The 24,968-nt window shown below is 37.2% G+C and overlaps 1 pseudogene; it reads right to left on the bottom strand.

Moving 5' to 3' along the window:
• Nucleotides 1–8,285: 8,285 nt before the first annotated feature.
• LOC103069033 (disks large homolog 3-like) lies at nt 8,286–12,187 on the bottom strand (annotated as a pseudogene).
• Between the last annotated feature and the right edge of the window lie 12,781 nt (nt 12,188–24,968).

Genomic DNA, 24,968 nt, shown 5'->3' with positions numbered 1-24,968 from the left:
AATAGCATAGCCACTGTGGAACAATTTGTGGGTTTCTTATAAGACTAAACATGCAACTACCATATGACCCAGCAACTGCATGCTTGTGCATTTATCCCAGAGAAATGAATACTTATGCTAATGCAAAAACCTGTAGCCAAAAATTCATAGTAGCTTCATTTGTAATGGATAAAAACTGGAAACAGCTTAAAATGTCCTTCAGTGGAATTAAGATTAAACAAACTATGGCACGTACACACCATGGAATACTACTCAGGGATAAAAAGGCAGGATTGATATATATATAACAACTTGGATAAATCTCCAGGGAATTTTACCTAGTGAAAAAAAAAGACAAAAACAAAAACCTAAAGCTTTTATACTATAAAATTCCACTCATATAACATTCTAGAAATGGCAAAAGTATAGAGATGGAGACCAGATTCGTGGTTGTTAGGGAATAAGGAAGAGGAGGAGGAGCTGGAGTGTTTCTTGTTTGTTTGCTTTTTTAGTTTTTTGGCTTTTTTGCTGTTCGCGGGCCTCTCACTGTTGTGGCCTCTCCCGCTGCGGAGCGCAGGCTCCGGACGCGCAGGCTCAGCGGCCATGGCTCACGGGCCTAGCCACTCCGCGGCATGTGGGATCTTCCTGGACCGGGGCATGAACCATGTCCCCTGCATCGGCAGGCTGACTCTCAACCGCTGCGCCACCAGGGAAGCCCTGGAGTGGTTTTAAAAGAGTACAATCGGCAATAGTTACCCTTGTATTGATGGAACTGTTTTGTATCTTGACTGATAGTAGTTCCATGAACCGTTACATGTGACAAAATTGCTTACATCTGAATACACACACACATACACACACACACACACACACACACACAAATGAGTACACATCTTCCTTCCTTACGATGGGGTTACGTCCTGATAAACCCATCATAAGCTGAAAATATCAAAATTCAAAAATGCATTTAATATACCTAACCTACTGAACATCATAGCTTAGCCTAGTCTACCTCAAACACATTCAGAACATTTACATGAGCCTGCAGTTGGGCAAAATCTTCTAACGCAAAGCCTATTTTATAATAAAGGATTGAACATCTCATGTAATTTATTGAATACTGTCCTGAAAGTAGAAAACAGAATGGCTGTATGGGTACAGAATTGTTGTGAGTGTATCAGTTGTTTGCCCTGGTGATCGCATGGCTGATTAGAAGCTGTGGTTCCCTACTGCTGCCCAGCATCACTAGAGTATCTTACCACATATTGCAAGCCTAGGAAAAGATCAAAAGAGACTATCATACTAAGTGAAATAAGTCAGAGAAAGACAAATATCATACGATATCGCTTATATGTGGAATCTTAAAAAGTGATACAAATGAACTTTTTAAAATAAATTTACTTATTTATTTATTTTTGGCTGCACTGGGTCTTTGTTGATGTGCGGGGGCTTTCTCTAGTTGCAGTGAGCAGAGGCTACTCTTCGTTGCGGTTCACGGGCTTCTCATTGTGGTGGCTTCTCTTGTTGCAGAGTACAGGCTCTAGGTGCGCAGGCTTCAATAGTTGTGGCACGCGGGCTCAGTAGTTGTGGCTCGCAGCTCTAGAGTGCAGGCTCAGTAGCTGTGGCACACAGGCTTAGTTGCTCTCTGGCATGTGGGATCTTCCCAGACCAGGGATAGAACCTGTGTCCCCTGCATTGGCAGGCTGATTTTTAACCAATGTGCCATCAGGGAAGTCCAATACAAATGAACTTATTTACAAAACAGAAATAGAGTCACAGATGTAGAAAACAAACTTATGGTTACCAGGGAGAAAGGGCGTGAGGGATAAATTGGAAGACTGGGATTGACATATATACACTACTATATATAAAATAGATGACTAATAAGGACCTACTGTATAGCACAGGGAACTCTATTCAATACTCTGTAATGATCTATATGGGAAAAAAATCTAAAAAAGAGTGGGTATATGTATATGTATAACCGATCCACTTTGCTGTACAGCAGAAACAAACACAACATCGTAAATCAACTATACTCCAATAATTTTTTTTTAATTCAAAGTACAGTTTCTACTGAATGCATATCCCTTTTGCACCATTGTAAAGTCGAAAAATTGTAAGTCAAACCATCGTAAGTCAGGGACCATCTGTACGTGTAAAACTGGAAAAATCTGAATAAGATGAATGGATTGTATCAATGTCAATTTCCTCATCATGGTATTTGTACTATAGTTTTACAAGATATCATCATGAGGACAAACCAGGTAAATGGTACATGGGAGCTGTCAGTATTATTTTTTTACCACTTCATGTGAATCTTCAATTATCACAAAATAAAATTTTAATTAAATTTTCTTAAAATCTTGCTCCATAGAATAAAAGTAACTTCAAATATTGCTCCTCCCCCTTTTTTGAGAAAGTTTCTCTGTGAAATTTTAATATATAATTTATTTGACAAATATGCATTAGGTATCCACAGAACTATATAATGACATCATATTGATACTAGGCACATAGGAATGAAAGAAAGACTTAATTTTGACTACAAGAGAACACTTACTGAGAAGATAGTAATAGCCAATTTCCAACTGAAAGTGTCTTCGAATTAATTACACAAGTGCTACAAAACATATTAGAACCTTGTTAAGTCCGTGACTCCCAGATACTATAGAAGCTTATTCTAAATGCTTTAGACAGAGCCTCAGAATATGAGCTCTGGATTCAGAATGCCTGAGTTTGAAGTAAGTCTTTGGGACCTACCAGCTGTGATAACTTAGGAAAGCAAGTTAACTCCTTTATGCCTCATTTTCCTAATATGGAAACTTGGGGTAATAAAGTATTCATCTTGGTCTTTGTGAGTATTATTTAATGTAAAGAGCCTGGAACAGAGTAAGCACTGAATTGTTCTTGTTGTCATAAGTAGTAATGAATGTAAAAGAACAGAATAATCCCATGTTCTCAGCTATTACTAAAAATTAAGAAATCATATTTAGATGGTTCAACTGAAGCATAAACAAGCACGTATTTAGACATTATTTAGTTGGCTTTTGCTATTTTTAAAGACCCCTGATTTGTTAAAATAAATATGGAATACTGTAAATATTACAAAAATATATGCTGATTGAATTACTACTGACCATTGAACAATGTGGTGGGGGGTGTTAGGAGTCCCCACCCTCTGTGAAGTCAAAAGTCCAAGTATAACTTATAGTTGGCCCTCTGTATCAATGGTCCCTCCTTATATATAGTTCCCTATTGGTGGATTCAACCAACCTCAGATTGTGTAGTACTGTAGTGTTGACTATTGAAATATCTGCTAAGTGGACCTGTGAAGTTCAATGGAACTTCATGGAACAACCCGTGTTGTTCAATGGTCAACTGTACTCTTAGTTTCTGGAGTTGTAGTTTACATCATTGTCTTTCAGACATACTTATTTCAAATGATGAAAAATGAACTGAAATATTATGAAACATATTCAAAAAGTTAACCAATTAAATATTTTTTACATGAGATCTTGAAAATGATAATGCTACAAGTAGAAGATCACTATTCACAAAAATAGAGAATGTTAACTTTAACACATTTGGCAGAGAAACATCTGGATTTCCTTTTTATCTTAGTATGAATAATATCCTTGAGCTGGCCCCATTACAGCCTGATGCTATTTAGGGTGCCTAGCAGATGTTTTCTGCTTTCCTTCTTATTTATTTTTTCCTTCTCACTATATTAGTTCCCTTTCTTTCCCACTTTCCAGCTTATAGAATTCTTTTTCCAGAGAAGTAATATGTGTCAATAAAATATGTAATAGAACCTGACAATACTTCGTAACATTTTTTATTTTCAAAATTATTTGAAAATCATCATTACTCCTATTATTTTATAGGTTAGTAAAATGTGACTGCATTTTATTAAAAGAACTGTGTTACCTGTGCTGGTCACATTATTTTTTTAATTTCTCCTTTCAAATGGCAGGTACTATATAAAAGTTGCTATTTTACTTGTCATACCAAGTAGATATGGTAAAGGCCTATTAGGCTCCTAGTTGACTCAACCACTGTATAAAATTACTCCCTAGGGTATATTTTTTAATGTTGTTTCCAGACTGGTTTTGAATAACTGAAGTATTCACATTTCCCATGGGAAGGTATTTCATAGCATGACTTTGGTATTAGAACACTTTTCCTGAAACTCTATTTAAACTTTCTGTTCTTGTATTACAATATGATCTTATTTTCCTTCAGTCCTCTACACACATTCTGCTTTGATTTTTATGAATTCCTCACTCATTTATCTCATGACCAACTGAGTATTTTGTCATTAATATTTCCCATAAAATAATTTATATTAATTCAGCTATTCAAAGAAATGGAGAAAACATAAGCATATATTATTCAGAACCATAGATAATTGATCAAATATATAATTTTTAAATGTCTATTAAATGATATCTATTAAGCTGACTCATTTTGAAGACTTTAAGGAAAGAAAATGTATGTTATAAATATAGTAAAACATTGAATTAGAAACATTGGTAGTGGGACTTCCCTGGTGGCGCAGTGGTTAAGAACTTGCCTGCCAATGCGGGGGACATGGGTTTGAGCCGTGGTCTGGGAGGATCCCACGTGCCGCGGAGCAACTAAGCCTGTGCACCACAACTACTGAGCCTGTGCTCTAGAGCCCTCGATCCACAACTACTGAGCCCGCGTGCCACAACTACTGAAGTCCGTGTGCCTAGAGCTCGTGCTCCGCAACAAGAGAAGCCACAGCAATAAGAAGCCTGTACACCTCAACGAAGAGTAGCGCCCACTCGCTGCAAATAGAGAAAGCCTGCGCGCATTAACGAAGACCCAACAACGAAGACCCAATGCAGCCAAAAATAAATAAATAAATGTATTTTTTAAAAAAAGAAACATTGGTAGGACACAGAATGATTGAAAAATTATGAATAATTGGCCTATCCCCAGCCCTGGATATTAGCTTAATCTTAAATCATCTGAAGGCAATTGTTCTATATATTGTTCTAAGATTAGCCAAGAAATAAATATACCCTCTCAGTCTTTGAAATTTTGGTGAATATGACTGATACGAATAAGACAAATAAATGTATAAATAAATAAAACTCCAAGTATAACATTATGATATATAAAATTTAATGCAAGCACATTGGATTTGGTAGAAATAATGGTGACCAAATAAAATTCCCAATAGTATGAGTTATAAATGATAACATTTTATGCAGACAAAAACCAATAAATGGATCAACTCTTAGTTTAAAATTTTATTTCAAAAAATGTTTAATAAAAATAAATTCAGTACATTTAAAATGAAATGGCAAAACTGTGAATGGCTAGCTGTGAAAGAAAATTGGTCAACAGATTAAACTGACATAATGACATCCATCCAGCCAAATATATTTTTATTTTCCCCCAAATATTTTCACCAAAAAAAGTCAATTTTTGTTATAACTCTGATTAAAATATTTTACTTTTGTGAATGAAAAGCAAAATGATCTTAGAATCAAAATCTAAAGTTAAATACCTATTTGCTGAAAACAGATCAAAATATTCTGTATCTATATTTAAAACATAATAAAGACCTTCTGATTTTTAAAAATAAAAATAAATTATTTTGATAGGACTTGGGATAGAACCAATTATTCACTATTAATTCATTTAATAAAAATTTGCTGAGGGACTTTTAATTGTGAACATGTGCTTAGTTATAAGAAGCAAATTGCTGTGAATATGGATTTCAAAATCTGTAAAACTTATAGAGCATTGTATACTGTAAATACAGTAAAGCTTCTTAAATAAAAATTGGACATACTTTTACATGAATGCTTCTAAAAAGTGTACTAATATATTTACAAGACTTTATGGTTCACAACACATTTTCAAAAATTTTTTTCAATTGATCCTCCTAACAACCTATTTTTAGGTTAGAAAGCATGTGAACCAGAGAAGTGAAGCAATATGCTCAAGTTATATATTTGGATTCAATGTCAGGTCTTCTTACTGCAAATTTAGGCTCTTCTCATTACTTGTTTTTGATTACTATATTGATATCCAACTACTTTTTATTATATTCCTTAATTTTATTTTTCTTATATATTGATAAAAACTCACAGCTTATATAAGCAATTTAACAAAATTTTAGAATTACCTTTGGGAAACAAATAGAAACAAAACAAAAATAAACATTTCCTTACTTTTCAGCAAATCAAATCTAATACACATTTTACATTTAATAAAAAAGTGAAGTTTGTGTTTTCAAAAAGCAGCAAATTGAATTAAATTTTAAGAGAACTAAATATATTTTCTAAAACTACTGAGCCAGATGAAAACAAAGAACCCCTTCCACTACCTACAAGATTCTCATATGTTTTCAGACCACGAAAGATCATATGCTGAAAGATTTTTCCCTAAACACCACACACACACACACACACACACACACACACACACACACACACACACACACACAGTCTTGTTCCCCTCCAGTATTCTATACTGGTTCTGTTTTGGGAGGTATCATTGACTATTCAAACTGTAACTTTCATATATGAGAACTCACACTTGAACTGGATCATATGGTGAGGATAGCTTCAAGTAGGAGGTATAATTTGTTTGGAACTTTAAAAATGTATGGGGTTTTTTTTAATTAATTTATTTATTTATTTATTTTTGGCTGTGTTGGGTCTTCGTTTCCGTGCAAGGGTTTTCTCTAGTTGTGGCGAGCGGGGGCCACTCTTCATCGCGGTGCGCGGGCCTCTCACTGTTGCGGCCTTTTGTTGTGGAGCACAAGCTCCAGATGTGCAGGCTCAGTAGTTGTGGCTCATGGGCCTAGTTGCTCCGAGGCATGTGGGATCTTCCCAGACCAGGGCTCGAACCCGTGTCCCCTGCATTGGCAGGCAGATTCTCAACCACTGCGCCACCAGGGAAGCCCAAAAGGTATAAGTTTTAAACAAGGAGATATTAGAAAAGAGAGAATGAATTAAAGAAAACAAAGCATTACGGAAATCACGGGACATATCAGGGCAAGAGGAAGTAATCCAGTTTGACTCATGTATAAGTCAGGTGAAATGTATTAATGGAGGATAGAGACCATGGTGTGAAGATCCTTGAATGCAAACTCTCCACCCTATACCTAAAAACTTAACTATACTTACACTCATTTTTACATCATTTCTTTCAGACTCCAAAAGAAAAAAAAGTAATCCTCTCTCCATGTATGAACAAATGCTTCATCTAGTTATTGATCACATCTGACCATTTCCAAAATCTTGTTTTATTAGCTATTCCCTATTTCTCTTATATTTTAGCCCTCTATTTGTCTACCAGCTTGTTTCTTCACAAATGATATTCATGCTCTAATCTCCTCCATTTAAAATAAACAAAGCAATCCATAAATATTCTTCCTATATTCAGACTTTCTTTGGAGCTACCATCCTGCTTTTGAAAGGAATCTTCTCACAGGAATAGTTCACCCCTTCTTTGCATCTCATGTCTCCTGTCCCACAGCAGGTAGGCTAACACTGTTCTAGCAGAGGTCACCATCCAGGATACTAATTGCCAAATCCAATCGATTTGTCTGAGTTCTCTTCTCAGTTAATCACTCTGCAGAATTTGACACTAAACTATTCTATTCCTAAAAATTGTTCAGTTCTTGTGATACATGGCACTATTCTACCCATTCTTTTTTTTCTAATTTCAACTATCATTTATTTATATATATATAAATATATATATATATATATTTATATATTTATATATATGCCTCCTTGGAAGGAACACTGGTAAACCAACTAGTGTCATGCTTGCTTTGAATCTCTGCTTTCCTTCCCTGGGAGGGGTAGAGGGTTGAGCATCATTCAAACTACGTTATTTAACATCAGAGAAATCAACAACACTCCCAACTCACCCCCTCCTCATCAGAGTCATAATCGGACACCACTTTACCCCTCTTGCCTCCAATCCAGTGTACTGTGCAGGTAAAGCTGCTGCCCTTTTTTTTTTTTTTTTTTGCACCACCGGGGCCTCTCACTGTTGTGGCCTCTCCCGTAGCGGAGCACAGGCTCCGGACGCGCAGGCTCAGTGGCCAGGGCTCACGGGCCCAGCTGTTCCACGGCATGTGGGATCTTCCCGGACCAGGGCACGAACCCGTGTCCCTTGCATCAGCAGGCAGACTCTCAACCACTGCGCCACCAGGGAAGCCCGCTGCTGCCCTTTCTTTACTCACATTCTGGGCTCCACACTTTACAGTTAGCCTCATCACGCTGGTAGGAGAACTGTTAACAGACTTCCTAAATCTGGCTGGTAGCACTCAAAGCATCTTCAACATGTATCCTTTGCACCGGTTGTAACACAGTGGGCCAGGAAACAACAGGCTCAACCCTGGGGCCAAGCATGTCCACACTCTTCTCCCCTGGGTCGTGCCTCCAGCGTGGAGCTGAGGGAGGCATGGTGGCTTCAAAGGAGCATGGTGCGGCAGGGCCCAGGCCACACCTGCCGCCTGCATTTGTGGTCAGAGAAAAACCTTCTTGACCACGATCACCACGATCACGATCTGACTCTGGGAAAAAGCAACAAGTTTTTACATCTCAACAGTAAGTGAATCTCAGCTCTACAGCTCAAATTGACAGCATTAAAGTCTACTTTCTTATTGAAGAAATAGTAAGCTACCAGCTGTTGGTGAGGGATTGGGGTAGGTAGGGCATATGAAGCAGCTGCGAAAGAAACCCAAATCAAACTTTTCATTACACGGCTGGCCAAGCTCAGGGCCATCCCACTGTCTCTGCGCAGAGCTGGAAGGCAAGTGACTCTCCGTCCCTGCCAGTGGGCCCCATGACAGGGCCTCAGCTGAGCCCAGCATGTCCCTGGCAGGTGAGTGAAGGGACACGTTACAATAGGAGGCCCAGCTCCTGTCGGTTCTCACCTGCCCCCACTTCCCTTTCTGCGGACGGGATGGCCAAGCCCGGGTTGCCAAGTCTATCACGAGGCCCGGCTCCTCCAGAACATCTTGAGCCTTTAGAACATGGTCAAATTGGATTCTACACATTCACTTAAATAGTAAAAGTAAAATTTGGAAGAATGAAGAGGCTGACACTGTAGCACAACATGGTTTTGGTTTAAGAGCAGCTTAAAAATGAACAAAAAGAAAACCTTTCATGCAGACACATCAGGTGGCATAAAACAATCAGCAATTTAATACCGTGGGAGCACCGTTAGCCATTCTCTCACTCCCCACTCGCGGGCCTGACTGTGCCCCAAGGGCAGCATTGGCTCTAGGGTCACAGCTCCAAGCCTCTGGCCCCCAGGCAAAAGCCCTTTCTCACCATCCTCCAGCTGACCCCTCCTAAAGAAAAGCCCAGGTCTCAAAAGAATGACCAATGCAGGTGCCCTCCGTACAGCACTTAACTACCACTTTCACTCCCTCCCCAACCAGTTGGGATATAAGATGCCATCTGATTGGAATATGAAAATTAAAGCATTTCTCTAATAACACAGTACCATTGATGAAATCTCCATAGGTTTTCTAGTCCAAATGCGTGTAAATATATAATAAACTATATGACAGTATACAATATATATAATTTCTATATATTTATATATATATATATGATATATATACATATATATGATACTTTCTATCACCGTGACCACGCCATCCCAAGCCTCAAGGCAGTGTACAGATCGTAACAAAGCCTGGGAGCCTCTCCTCGCGGGGTGCACGGGGGTCACTTGATAAGCTGCACAGCAGTCCAGTCTGTCTTTTCATCAGTCCTCCTCTCTTCTCTTCGCTTCAGCTTGGTTTTATGCAAACAATGACTCTAATGGATTTGCACTTGTGCTAGTGCTTGGGAAAGGTCCATGCAGGAATGGGCACAGTCACATGATGAGTAAGATGGCATCATCCCCCAAAATAAACTAAAACAAAACAAAAATTTAAAAAACAGGACTAGAAAACTCAATTTTTTGGACATATCTAGAAAATGGGACAAGAACAGTAGTCATTTGTTCTCCCCATGGAGACAGGAATGAAGAGGGAAGAGGGGAGGGGGAGTTGATTTCTTCTGTTCACAATAGAATGGTTGGAGGGGATTCTTCAGAGTTTTTCAGGGGAGGGACCCAAATGTAGTGCCCAGACTGGTCCTCAATGATTTCTTTGATTTTGTTTTGAATCTCTTCCAGTGAGTCACCCTGTACAATGGCTGTGAAGTATTCTCCAAACTCCTGCTCCAGTTCCATGGCTTTGTCATAGGTCTTATTTGCTTGTTCATACCTCAGCCGTCAGTTCATTTCCATAAGCACTTCAATGGACTTGGGCTTGATGAAAATGGCAATGGGATAAAGTTGTGACTGCTGCAGCCTCTTGATAGCATTGCCAGAAACATCTAAGATGCAGTGCTTGCCCCTCTCCCCAACTCCCTTCACTGACTAGATGCTGGTGCCATAGAGATTATCGTTGAATTGGCCTGCCTCAATGAACTTGTCCTGAATATCCTTCTCCATCTGTTCTCAGGAGACCACAAAGCGGTAGTCTTGCCCACCCACTTCATCATCACGTCAAGGCCAGGTAGTATGTTGTACACAAAATCCAAATTTATGCGGGAACTCCGAAATCAGGTCATCGTTGACTCTGTCCTTCACTGGGCCCAGAATGATGACAGGCCTTGCAGGGTGAATTTCTTGCTGTGTCACTGGCTCATATGACAAAATAGCATCCTCCTGTCCTTTGGAACTGCTTTCACTGTCACTGGTGTTGGACGTCACTCCCTGTTCCTGTACGCTGCTCTCCTATACCATGTTTTCTTTGTTCTTGTAAAATGAAAACTTTTGAGAGAGGCGGAAACTCTTTTTATGTTTCGTTTTTGGTTTTTTTTTTTTTGACATCTTTACTGGAGTATAATTGCTTTACAATGGTATGTTAGTTTCTGCTGTATAACAAAGTGAATCAGCTATACATATACATATATCCCCATATCCCCTTCCTCTTGTGTCTTCCTCCCACCCTCCCCATCCCACCCCTCTAGGTGGTCACAAAGCACCGAGCTGACCTCCCTGTGCTATGTGGCTGCTTCCCACTAGCTATTTATTTTACATTTGGTAGTGTATATATGTCCATGCCACTCTCTCACTTCATCCCAGCTTAACCTTCCCCCTCACTCTGTCCTCAAATCCATTTTCTACATCTGTGTCTTTATTCCTGTCCTGCCCCTAGGTTCTTCAGAACCTTTTTTTTTTTAGATTCCATATATATGTGTTAGCATATGGTATTTGTTTTTCTCTTTCTGACTTACTTCACTCTGTAAGACAGTCTCTAGGTCCATCCACCTCACTATAAATAACTCAATTTCGTTTCTTTTTATGGCTGAGTAATATTCCATTGTATATATGTGCCACATCTTCTTTATTCATTCATCTGTCAATGGACACTTAGGTTGCTTCCATGTCCTGGCTACTGTAAACAGTGTTGCAATGAACATTGTGGTACATGACTCTATTTGAATTATGGTTTTCTAAGGGTATATGCCCAGTAGTGGGATTGCTGGGTCTATGGCAGTTCTGTTTTTATTTTATTTTATTTTTTTTGGTGGTAAGCGGGCCTCTCACTGTTGTGGCCTCTCCCGTTGCGGAGCACAGGCTCCGGACGCGCAGGCTCAGCGGCCATGGCTCACAGGCCCAGCCGCTCCGAGGCATGTGGGATCTTCCCGTTCCGGGGCACGAACCCGCATCCCCTGCATCGGCAGGCGGACTCTCAACCACTGCACCACCAGGGAAGCCCTTGTTTTTAGTTTTTTAAAGAACATCCACACTGTTCTCCATAGTGGCTGATGGACCTGCTAGACACAATCATCCCCCTCCTGGCATGAAACTTCACGGTTTTCAGTAGAGCCCTTTCTTTCTTTTCCACCCTCTTCTTACTGGGGATCACACTGATTTGCTCACTTTTTCCGTGTGGGGTCACCAGTCTCACCTGCCACCACTCATCATCAGAGGCGTTAATGACAGTAGAATGTCACCAAAGGAGAAGCTGAGGCCTTGGCTCGGCAGGCAGCAGTCCCAAGTCTGGTCATAATCAAACAAGGCCCTGACATACAAGGACCTCTTCTCACTCATTTGCAGGGACCGACCCAGACCCAGAGCTCATGCTGCTGTTCATCATTTGCTCTTGCAAGTCATGTATCTTTGATTCAAAGCGACTGTATTCTGGCGCCGGGTGGGAGTCCAGGTCTAGTGCTGAGAAAGTGTCAGCTCAGGCCGGCCCCTCTGTCTCTCGCAGAAGACCACGGACCTAAAGTGGAGCATGTGGGGGGAGGGGAGGAGGAGGGGGGAGATGCCTAAGCGCATGAGGCGGGGGGTGGGGGAGGAGAGGCGCCTGCCACCCTCTGCCTCTCTCCCCATTATTGTACTGCTACCTGACCACTATTTTTTAGTCTCATTTGCTGTCCCCTCCAGGTCCCCCTTCATGACTTACCATTAAGTGAACTGCAGTTACAAAAACAGAATATGTATTATGACCCATTTATCATATATTTGTATATATAAATATTTAAGAGTATGCAAGTACGAGTTGTGTCTGTGTAAGCCAGGTCTAAATATATATATGTGTAAATATATATATATATATATATATTATATATATATATGTGTATATATATATATATATATATATATATATATATATATATACACCAAAATGCTAGTAGGCAATGGAGATATTCTGGGTGAATTTCACATTAATCATTTCTATAGTTTTTTAATGCTTTTGCAATTATCATGTATACATTTTAAAATTGGAGAGTCAATTAAAAATTCACCAATAATATTTATGTACTATTTAATTATACTTGTATATTAATTATTCCCTCAAGCCCCAATTTTTTCCCCTGAATTACAGATCAGGGTGACCATAGTCACACTCAACTCACTCCCCCATCTTTCTTCTGTGCCTCAACAGTACCCAAATCATACTTTTCTCTAGGTGAGTACTTTGCTGCAGCTATATCTTTATTTTATTCTCTTTTTTTAATTTTATTTTACTTATTTTTTTATACAGAAGGTTTTATTAGTTATCCATTTTATACATATTAGTGTATACATGTCAATCCCAATCTCCCAATTCATCACACCAGCCCAACCCTCACCCATTTCCCCCACTTGGTGTCCATATATTTGTTCTCTACATCTGTGTCTCTATTTCTGCCCTACAAACCGGTTCATCTGTACCATTTTTCTAGTTCCACATCTATGCATTAATATACGATATTTATTTTTCTCTTTCTGACTTACTTCACTCTGTATGACAGTCTCTAGATCCAACCACACTCTACAAATGACCCAATTTCGTTATTTTTAATGGCTGAGTAATATTCCATTGTGTATATGTACCACATCTTCTTTATCCATTCATCTCTTGATGGGCATTTAGGTTGCTTCCATGACCTGGCTATTGTAAATAGTGCTGCAATGAACATTAGGGTGCATTTGTCTTTTTGAATTATGGTTTTCTCTGGGTATATGCCCAGTAGTGGGATTGCTGGGTCATATGGTAATTCTATTTTTAGTTTTTTAAGAAAACTCCATGCTGTTCCCCATAGTGGCTGTATCAATTTACATTCCCACCAACAGTGTAAGAGGGTTCTTTTTCTCTACACCATCTCCAGCATTTGTTGTTTGTAGATTTTCTGATGATGCCCATTCTAACTGGTGTGAGGTGATACCTCATTATAGTTTTGATTTGCATTTCTCTAATAATTACTGATGTTGAGCAGCTTTTCATGTGCTTCTTGGCCATCTGTATGTCTTCTTTGGAGAAATGTCTATTTAGGTCTTCTGCCCATTTTTGGATTGGGTTGTTTGTTTTTTTTAATATTGAGCTGCATGAGCTGTTTATATAGTTTGGAGATTAATCCTTTGTCCGTTGATTCGTTAGCAAATATTTTCTCCCATTCTGAGGGTTGTTTTTTCATCTTGTTTGTAGTTTCCCTTGCTGTGCAAAAGCTTTTAACTTTCATCAGGTTCCATTTGTTTATTTTTGTTTTTATTTCTATTACTCTAGGAGGTGGATCAAAAAAGATCTTGGTGTGATTTATATCAAAGAGTGTTCTTCCTATGTTTTCCTCTAAGCGTTTTATACTGTCCAGTCTTACATTTAGGTCTTTAATCCATTTTGAGTTTATTTTTGTGTATGGTGTTAGGGAGTGTTCTGATTTCATTGTTTTACATGTAGCTGTCCAGTTTTCCCAGCACCACCTATTGAAGAGGCTGTCTTTTCTCCATTGTATATTCTTGCCTCCTTTATCAAAAATAAGTTCACCATAGGTGCGTGGGGTTATCTCTGGGCTTTCTATCCTGTTCCACTGATCTATATTTCTGTTTTTGTGCCAGTACTATACTGTCTTGATTACTGTAGCTTTGTAGCATAGTCTGAAGTCAGGGAGTCTGATTCCTACAGCTCCGTTTTTTTCCCTTAAGACTGCTTTTGCTATTCAGGGTTTTTGTGTCTCCATACAAATTTTAAGATTTTTTGCTCTAGTTCTGTAAAAAATGCCATTGGCAATTTGATAGAGATTGCATTGAATCTGTAAATTGCTTTATAGTCATTTTCACAATGTTAATTCTTCCAATCCAAGAACATGGTATATCTCTCCATCTGTTTCTATCATTTTTAATTACTTTCATGAGTGTCTTATAGTTTTCTGCATACAGGTCTTTTGTCTCCCTAGGTAGGTTTACTCCTAAGTATTTTATTCTTTTTGTTGCAATGGTAAATGGGAGTGTTTCATTAATTTCACGTTCAGATGTTTCATCATTAGTGTATACGAATGCAAGAGATTTCTGTGCATTAATTTTGTACCCTGAAACTTTACTAAATTCATTGATTAGCTCTAGTAGTTTTCTGGTGGCATCTTTAGTATTCTCTATGTATAGTATCATGTCATCTGCAAACAGTGACAGTTTTACTTCTTCTTTTCAATTTGTATTCCTTTTATTTCTTTTTCTTCTCTGATTGCCATGGCTAGGACTTCCAAAACTATGTTGAATAATAGTGGTGAGAGTAGACATCCTTGTCTTGCTCCTGATCTTAGAGGAAATGCTTTCAGTTTTTCACCATTGAGAATGATGTTTGCTGTGGGTTTGTTGTATATGGACTTTATTATATTGAGGTAGGTTCCCTCTATGCTCACTTTCTGGAGAGTTTTTATCATAAGTCGGTGTTGAATTTTGTCAAAAGCTTTTTCTGCATCTATTGAGATGATCATATGGTTTTTATTCTTCAATTTGTTAATATGGTGTATCACATTGATTGACTGGTGCTTATTGAAGAATCCTTGCATCCCTGGGATAAATTCCACTTGATAATGGTGTATGATCCTTTTAATGTGTTTATTCTGTTTGCTAATATTTTGTTGAAGATTTTTGCATCTATATTCATCAGTGATATTGGTCTGTAATTTTTTTTGTAGTATCTTTGTCTGGTTTTGGTATCAGGATGATGGTAGCCTCATAGAATGAGTTTGGGAGTGTTCCTTCCTCTGCAATTTTTTGGAAGACTTTGAGAAGGCCGGATGTTAGCTCTTCTCTAAATGTTTGATAGAATTCACCTGTGAAGCCATCTGGTCCTGGACTTTTGCTTGCTGGAAGATTTTTAATCACAGTTTCAATTTCATTACTTGTGATTGGTCTGTTCATATTGTGTATTTCCTCCTGGTTCAGGTTTGGAAGGATATAGCTTTCTAAGAATTTGTCCATTTATCCCAGGTTGTCCATTTTATTGGCATAGAGTTGCTGGTAGTAATCTCTTAGGATGCTTTGTATTTCCGTGGTGTCTGTTGTAACTTCTCCTTTTTCATTTCTAATTTGATTGATTTGAGTTCTCTCCCTCTTTTTCTTGATGACTCTGGCTAATGGTTTATCAATTTTATTTATCTTCTCAAAGAACCAGTTTTAGTTTTATTGATTTTTGCTATTGTTTTCTTTGTTTCTATTTCATTTATTTGTGCTCTGATCTTTATGATTTCTTTCATTCTACTAACTTTGGGTTTTGTTCATTCTTCTTTCTCTAGTTCCTTTAGTTTAAGGCTGGATTGTTTGAGATTTTTCTTTTTTTCTTGAGGTAGGCTTTTACTGCTATAAACTTCCCTCTTCGAACTGCTTTTGCTGCATCCCATAGGTTTTGGGTTATCATGCTTTCACTGTCATTTGTCTCTAGGTATTTTTGATTTCCTCTTTGATTTCTTCAGTGATCTCTTCTTTATTTAGCAACGTATTGTTTAGCCTCCATGTGTTTGTGTTTTTTACCTTTTTTTTCACTGTAATTGATTTCTAATCTCATAGCATTGTGGTCAGAAAAGATGCTTGCTATGATTTCAATTTTCTTAAATTTACTGAGGCTTGATTTGTGTCCCAAGATGTGATCTATCCTGGAGAATGTTCCATGTGCAGTTGAGAAGAAAGTGTAATCTGCTGTTTTTGGATGGAATGTTCTAAAAATATAAATTAAATCTATCTGGTCTATTGTGCCATTTATAGCTTGTGTTTCCTTAATAATTTTCTGTTTGGATGAGCTGTCCATTGGTGTAAGTGAGGTGTTAAATTCCCCCAATATCATTGTATTACTGTTGATTTCCTCTTTTATAGCTGTTACCAGTTGCCTTATGTATTGAGGTGCTCCTATGTTGGGTACATATATATATTTATAATTGTTATATCTTCTTCTTGGATTGATCCCTTGATCATTATGCAGTGTCCTTCCTTGTCTCTTGTAACATTCTTTATTTTAAAGTCTATGTTATCTGATATGAGTATTGCTACTCCAGCTTTCTTTTGATTTCCATTTGCATGGAATATCTTTTCCATCCCCTGTTTCAGCCTGTATGTATCCCTAGGTATGAAGTGGTTCTTTTGTAGACAGCATATATATGGGTCCTGTTTTTGTATCCATTCAGCGAGCCTGTGTCTTTTGGTTGGAGCATTTAATCCATTCACGTTTAAGGTAATTATTGATATGTACGTTCCTATTACCATTTTCTCAATTGTTATGGGTTTGTTTTTGCAGGTCTTTTTCTTCTCTTGTGTCTCCCACTTAAGAGAAGTTCCTTTAGCATTTGTTGTACCGTTGGTTTGGTGGTGCTGAAATCTCTTATCTTTTGCTCGTCTGTAAAACTTTTGATTTCTCTGTTGAATCTGAATGATATCCTTGCCAGGAAGAGTAATCTTGATTGTAGCTTATTCCCTTTCATCACTTTAAATATATCATGCCACTCCCTTCTGGCTTCTAGAGTTTCTGCTGAGAAATCAGCTGTTAACCTTATGGGAGTTCCCTTGTATGTTATTTGTCATTTTTCCCTTGTTGCTTTCAATATTTTTTCTTTGTCTTTAATTTTTGTCAATTTGATTACTATGTGTCTCGACGTGTTTCTCCTTGGGTTTATCCTGTCTGGGACTCTCTGCACTTCCTGGACTTGGGTGGCTATTTCGTTTCCCATTTTAGGGAAGTTTTTGACTATAATCTCTTCAAATATTTTCTCAGGTCCGTTCTCTCTCTCTTCTCCTTCTGGGACCCTTATAATACAAATGTTGTTGCGTTTAATGTTGTCTAAGAGGTCTCTTATGCTGTCTTCACTTCTTTTCATTCTTTTTTCTTTATTCAGTTCTGTGGCAGTGAATTCCACCATTCTGTCTTCCAGGTCACTTATCTGTTCTTCTGCCTCAGTTATTCTGCTACTGATTACTTCTAGTGTAGTTTTCATTTCAGTTATTGTACTGTTCATCTCTGTTTGTTTGTTCTTTAATTCTTCTAGGTGTTTGTTCTTTAATTCTTTTAGGTCTCTGTTAAACAGTTCTTGCATCGTCTGAATCTTTGCCTCCATTCTTTTTCCAATGTTCCATATCATCTTCACTAGCATTATTCTGAATTCTTTTTGTGGAATGTTGCCTATCTCCACTTCATTTCATTGTTTTTCTGAGGTTTTATCTTGTTCCTTCATCTGATACATAGTCCTCTGCCTTCCATCTTGTCTAGCTTTCTGTGAATGTGGTTTTGGTTCCACAGGCTCCAGGACTGTAGTTATTCTTGCTTCTGCTTTCTGCCCTCTGGTGGATGAGGCTATCCAAGAGGCTTGTGCAAGTTTCCTGATGGGAGGGACTGGTGGTGGGTAGAGTTGGGTGTTGCTCTGGTGGGCAGAGCTCAGTAGAACTTTAATCTGCTTGTCTGCTGATGTGTGGGGCTGGGTCCATCCCTGTTGGTTGTTTGGCCTGAGGTGACCCAACACTGGAGCCTACCCGGCTCTTTGGTGGGGCTAATGGTGGACTCTGGGAGGGCTCACGCCAAGGAGTCCTTCTCAGAACTTCTGCTGCCAGTGTCCTTGTCCTCATGGTGAGACACAGCCACCCCCTGCCTCTGCAGGAGACCCTCAAACACTAGCAGGTAGGTCTGGTTCAGTGTCCTATGGGGTCACTGCTCCTTCCACTGGGTCCCGATGCACACACTACTTTGTGTTGCCCTCCAAGAGTGGAGTCTCTGTTTCCCCCAGTCCTATTGAAGTCCTGCAATCAAATCCCACTAGGCTTCAAAGTCTGATTCTCTGGGAATTCCTCCTCCTGTTGCCAGATCCCCAGGTTGGGAAGCCTCACGTGGGGCTCAGAAGCTTCACTCCAGTGGGTGGACTTCTGTGGTGCAAGTGTTCTCCAGTTTGTGAGTCATCCACCCAGCAGTTATGGGATTTGACTTTATTGTGATTGAGCCCCTCCTACCATCTCATTTTGGCTTCTCCTTTGTCTTTGGATGTGGAGTATCTTTTTTGGTGAGTTCCAGTGTCTTCCTGTTGATGATTGTTCAGCAGTTAGTTGTGATTTTGTTGCTCTCGCAAGAGTGAGTCATCGCACATCTTTCTACTCCACCATCTTGAACCAATCTCCTATATCTTTACATATTTGTAATTCCCAAACTGGAAAGCTCCATGCATTATCTTATTTCTTTTCCTAGGGCCTATCATAGTGCTTTGTAAATAGAATATAGTTACTGAGTTGATTGAGTTAATAAACTAAAAGAAGTATTCTTTATTTTATATGGTTTAGGGAATTATTGAATTTTTTTTTTTTAGTTAATGAGTGACATGTTCAGATTTGTAATTTAAGGTTAATCTGGAAGTATATGAAAAGTGAAATGGAGGTGGAGCATTTAAAAGAGAGGAGGCAAGTATAAAGAATCACAGAAACTCTAGCCACCAATGAGAGAACCTTCCTGATGAAGTGGTACCTCCAAGGAATAAGAGAAAATATGCCCCACGTTCCTTATACACTATAGCTTTTAAAGATGTACATCATTTGGTATGATGGCAGAGGTTGTCTAATTATTCTAAAATAAATCTTTGCTGCCATCTTGTGGAAAAATATTTATACTTTATAACAATGTTTAAGCTTTGCAATACTTACTGAACCTGTAATTATCCATAGTCTTTAAAAATAATAATAAATTTCAACTTGGTTTTTTAAAAAGTTACTTTGTCGAGAGGCATGGACATATATACACTACCAAATGTAAGGTAGATAGCTAGTGGGAAGCAGCCGCATAGCACAGGGATATCAGCTCCGTGCTTTGTGACCACCTGGAGGGGTGGGATAGGGAGGGTGGGAGGGAGGGAGACGCAAGAGGGAAGAGATATGGGAACATATGTATATGTATAACTGATTCACTTTGTTATAAAGCAGAAACTAACACACCATTGTAAAGCAATTATACCCCAATAAAGATGTTAAAAAAAAAAAAAGTTACTTTGTCTTTTAAAAAATAATAAATTTCAACTTAACCCTTAACATTTAAAAGTATTCCTTCTTCTACCTTCATGCAAACTGACTTTTCAATTTACATGGACTTTTTAATCTATATCTTTTCTGGAGTCTAATTTTGTTTTGTTAATTGTAATATAAATATCTCTAAATTAATTTCTGTATTTAAATTTGTTCAATTTTGCTCCAAATTCTACAAGCTAAAGAAAAACATCAGCTACAAATTAATTATGAATTTACCACCTTTTAGCTCCTTTCTACTGAGTACATATCAGTTCATTCATTCAATTTATTTAATAAATATATACTGAGTGCCAGCCATAAAAAGGAACAAAACTGGGTCATTTGTAGAGACATGGATAAATCTAGAGACTGTCATACAGAGTGAAGTAAGTCAGAAAGAGAAAAACAAATATCGTATATTAACGCATACATGTGGAACCTAGAAAAATGGTACAGATGAACTGGTTTGCAGGGCAGAAATTGAGACACAGATGTAGAGAACAAACGTATGGACACCAAAGGGGAAAGCGGCAGGGGAGGTGGGGGTGGGGGGGTGCTGAATTGGGCGATTGGGATTGACAATGTATACACTGATGTGTATAAAATTGATGCCTAATAAGGACCTGCTGTATTAAAAAAATAAATAAAACAAAATTCAGAAAAAAAGAATATATATATATATAGGCAAAGAATAAAGGTCACTTGTAAACACACAGAAAAAAAAAATATATATATATATATATATATATATATATATATATACACTGAGTGCATACCTTGTGTCCGTCATTGTTCTAAGCATTCAGGATATGGTAGTGAATAAATAGACAAAAAGCTCTGCTTTCAAGGATTTTACATTTTAGTTAGATATATAAAGTGGATTTGTTTGTCTTGATGTTCTTTGAAAACATCTTTGTTATACACTATAACAAACTGCATAAAAGTTTCTAATTTTGAAGCAAGGAAGATATAAAAGAAACTATCTCTAAAATGGGATTTCTTCTTGGAAAAAAATGTAGTCTAGAATACTCCAATATTAGGACCATGCATATAAAATTTTGGAACTTAGAAACTGTAAGTCTTCGTGATTATTTCTGTATTTATAAGACGACATAAAAGCGGGCTACAAGTAAATGACTTAGCAACAAATTTTACAATTTTGATTAGCTTATTCAAATCCGAGCAAAATAAGTCATTTAGCGCTCACATGCATCATCTAAGGTGTCAAAGTTTAAAGAAAATTGAAATTGTTTAGAAAGGCTTGCATTTTAGATGATGTAATGTAAAAATGTAATTTGATGGAAATGCCAGCAATTATTGCACAAGGAAATCATTCTTCCTAATTGACAACATCTTCAAACTTACAGCCTGTAAAATTGTCTTTTCTTTTTCTATTAATAGAGCATGTAGTCCATAAAATTCTGAGATATAATGAATTTCATTTTTTGAAGGTTTAATTTTTTTTTTAAAAAAAAGGTATTCAGTGAGAATGCACACATTTCAACATATTTCAATTTGTTTCAGTATGGGTCCTCTCCAAAAGCAGAGCTGGAGACAAAAGCTTATTAACAGTCTATTTTAGGAAGTCACCTCAAAGAGGAGGAGTGGGAAACTGCAAAGAGGAGAGAAAGAAAACTGAATCCTAGGATATCTTATTGAGCAGTATGATTATTGCAGTAAATAGTTGGGCTCAATCCCTCTAAGAAGCCTCATAGGATACATTTCAGAATTGTCCACTTGAGACACAGACTCAGGTGCACTTACCCACTAGTCCCCATCCAACACTTGGTCAGGGCTGCACCATACATGTTTATTCCTACCACTTTCAGGTTTGTTAAGCATCAGAAGGGCTGACTGGATTCTCTTGGACATTTTATAATACATACTGGCACCAGAGAAATCTGGGAATAGAGAACGAAAGGTATGTGATTCATTTGAAATGAGACATTAGGTTACATCCACAATGAGTAGAGTAAAATGATGGGCCAAGAGAATGTGAGGTGGGGCACGAAACGTGTACAATTCTCACCTCTCATTTTATGATGCTGTTGAAACTAATAAGGACACCCTCTTAGGTGGGAATTTAAAAAGTAAAAACAAATAAGTAAGAATTTATTATAAGAAAAAGTACTTTCCTATTTTGATATGAGAATTTAATAAATTATTTCCATCAGGACTGCAGCCTATATGGAAATTCAAATATGGGTAACACTATGAAAAGTTGTATTCTTCAAAAAGCTCACACATGCTAAAGAGTATAAACATAAACCTATGTTTTTTAATATACAAAATTATCATTTCTAGTTTCTCTGATTATTTATAGTTTATTTCCTCCTTTGTTTTGTAGAGATAAATTTCAATGTATTCTTGTTTGTAATCTTTGGTTTTTTTTAATTGCAATTTTCAAAGGACTTCAAAAGCTGAAGGGTTTCTGGTAATCCAAATTTATAAACTGTTTCTGTTAAAGATGTTCAGCTTATTTTGAAAAAAACTAACTTACAAAATATGCAGCACTATTGTAGGGCATTTATACTGGTTTACAAAGTGGTAAAATAAATTCAGGACATTTCTAAAAATGTGACTGATGCAGGGAAGCAAAAAGAAAAACAGGTACTCCTATGATTAGGTCTTTTTGTTTTTTCTTTTTGATTCAACATAGGCTTCACCACAAAAAAGAATTCAGTTGTTATTCCATGGAAAAAATATTTGCAAATTCTGACAATCAGATTTCTAATGTAATTCTTACACCATCACAGCATAAGTAAATAAAATTGTACATGCACCATAACTAAGCCCAAGAACATTTCTGCTTCATAAATGTCTTAATCTGATAAGAACAGTTTGTGCCATGATGTTGTGCTCCAACAAAATTGGTATTCATATTGTTACAATCTAATCTTTTGTATAAAATGTGTATGTTATAATATTTAAAAGCTATGTTACCACTGCAAATTTCAAATACTTAAATATCTAGTCCTCAGATTCTTGTGATATGTGATATGAAAATATATACATAACCACAACTTTAGGCTATTTAGTTAAATAGCAGAATGATAAGACTACATAATTTATGAAATGGAGCTAAAGTATGCAAGGGCAAATTTATAGCCTTAAATTATTTCATCTGTGAACAAGGGGAAAAAAAGAAATTAAGGCTTTTAACCTTAAAAAAAGAAAAAAGAATAAAATTAAGGAAAACAGGTGAAATAATAAGTGAAACAGAGCAGATGATAATTTAATAGAATTGAATAGAAAGCCCAGAAATAAACCAGAGTAGGTATACATGTGTGTGCATACACAGTATTACGGGAGTAGTTGACTCAACGGTCCTAAGTATAAAAGCACCGGGAAAAAAAAAAGACACAAAGGAAAATATGCATAAATTTGACTGCATAAAAATTAAATATTGCTCTACTATCAAAAAATGATAAATAAGAAAGGTCAACTATGAAATAAATATTTCAAAAATGTCTATTTTAATATTTTAAAATTATAAAAATCTCTTCAAAACCAAAATAAAAATCTTTAGTTCTCCAAAAGATAAATGAGCAAAGGATATGAGGAGTGAATTCACAAAACACAAAGAAAGCAAAATTATTAGAAGTTACAGTATTTAAGGCTGGAAGGATGCTGTGAACCTAGGACTTTCATCTATTGCTGTTAGGAGTGTAAATTTGTATAATCTATCTGGAAAGTAGCATAGGTGTATATTTCATCTTAAATATGTTCATATTATTTTACCTAGAAATTCCACTTTCAAGGATCTAAGCTGAGAAAAAAGGAGATACAAATATTTGTATATAAGGAGGTTAATCATATTATTTACAAAAGAAAAATATCGGAAGCCACATCTATGTGCAACAACAAAGAATGCCTATGTCATCTAAGAAAATATTGGTATTTGTGGTAACAGGATTGAATACCATTTGGTCATGCTATTTCTGTAGAACATTTCAAAGTAAAAATAGTTTTCATTTATTGAGCACCTACTATGCACAAGGCAATGCACTAAAGAGCTTTACAAGTGATTTCCACACTTTAGTTGATTTCCATGCTTTTAACACTAGCAACATTTACATGATCTCTAAAGAATTATTATGATTTACATTTGACAGAAGAGAAAATTGAAGTCTAGACATTTCCTGAAATGATTAAAGTCTTTTAGGCACTATATTGCAGAGCTAAGATTTGAATCCCAGTCTGACTCCAAAGTCCACTTTCAGCTATTCTACAGCACTGCTTTCATAGCATGGGAAAAATCTCAAGATATTATGTAATAGTTCATGTGTGTTAGGGGGTAGGGAGGTGGGAGCTGGATTTAAAGGTCATATAAATTATGCGTGTTACCACCACAAAGTTTCTTGAACAGTTCCTGGTAGTCAGCACTGGAGTGTGGGAATGGACATGAAGTGTTGGGGGTGAAGTGGAATGCACTGTCTCTATACTTTCTTTTCTTACTAAGAATAATTTAATTGTGTAGTTTATTAAAATACCCAAAAGAGGAACATAAACTTCCGTAGACACTATGAATCCAGTTCTGTTTTTTGCTTGTTTGTTTGTTTGTTTTTTTAACATTCATACCAATACTTGCCTGGGGGGAGGAGGGGAACCACTGGAAATAATTTTATCAGTTATTTTAGTGATCTCAATATTTATTGCTGAGAAGTAGAGTTATTGTTGATTTGTTTTTCATACATTTCTATATTTTCAAATTATCTATTATAAGCATTTATTATTTTCTGATTGTAAAATGCTATAGTTGAAAAAAACTGACAATAAACATTAAAGCCATTTAAATGAGTTAGCTTACTGATAAACAGTGCAATGTTATGATAATGCTAGGCTACTCAGAAAGTGGATTTGGCCACAACCAACTTTTTAAACCTCTTCATCGCTCCTCCTCACATCCATGGCTGGTGAAAAAGCAAATTAATACCACCTTTTTTGGAAACAATTGACAGTATACACCTTTAAAGTCCTAAAATTATTTTAAAAGGCTTAAGCCCTTGCAAAACAAAGAATGTCACACACCATCCACTTCTACAAGGATCAAGTCATTAGCCACTGCAGTCACTGACCAGCAGTACACCCTGAAAGGAATTAAAGAGGAAGAACAGGATGAGGCACTCTGTGCTTTGGCAAAATAGGTCCTCTAGATAGTTAGATATCTCAGGAAGAATTTTAATGAA

Source organism: Lipotes vexillifer, unplaced genomic scaffold (assembly GCF_000442215.2).
Source record: "Lipotes vexillifer unplaced genomic scaffold, Lipotes_vexillifer_v1.1 scaffold1160, whole genome shotgun sequence".
Classification (NCBI taxonomy): Eukaryota; Metazoa; Chordata; class Mammalia; order Artiodactyla; family Lipotidae; genus Lipotes; species Lipotes vexillifer.
Note: the sequence above shows the minus strand (reverse complement) of the source record. Positions and strands in the feature narration are given on the sequence as shown.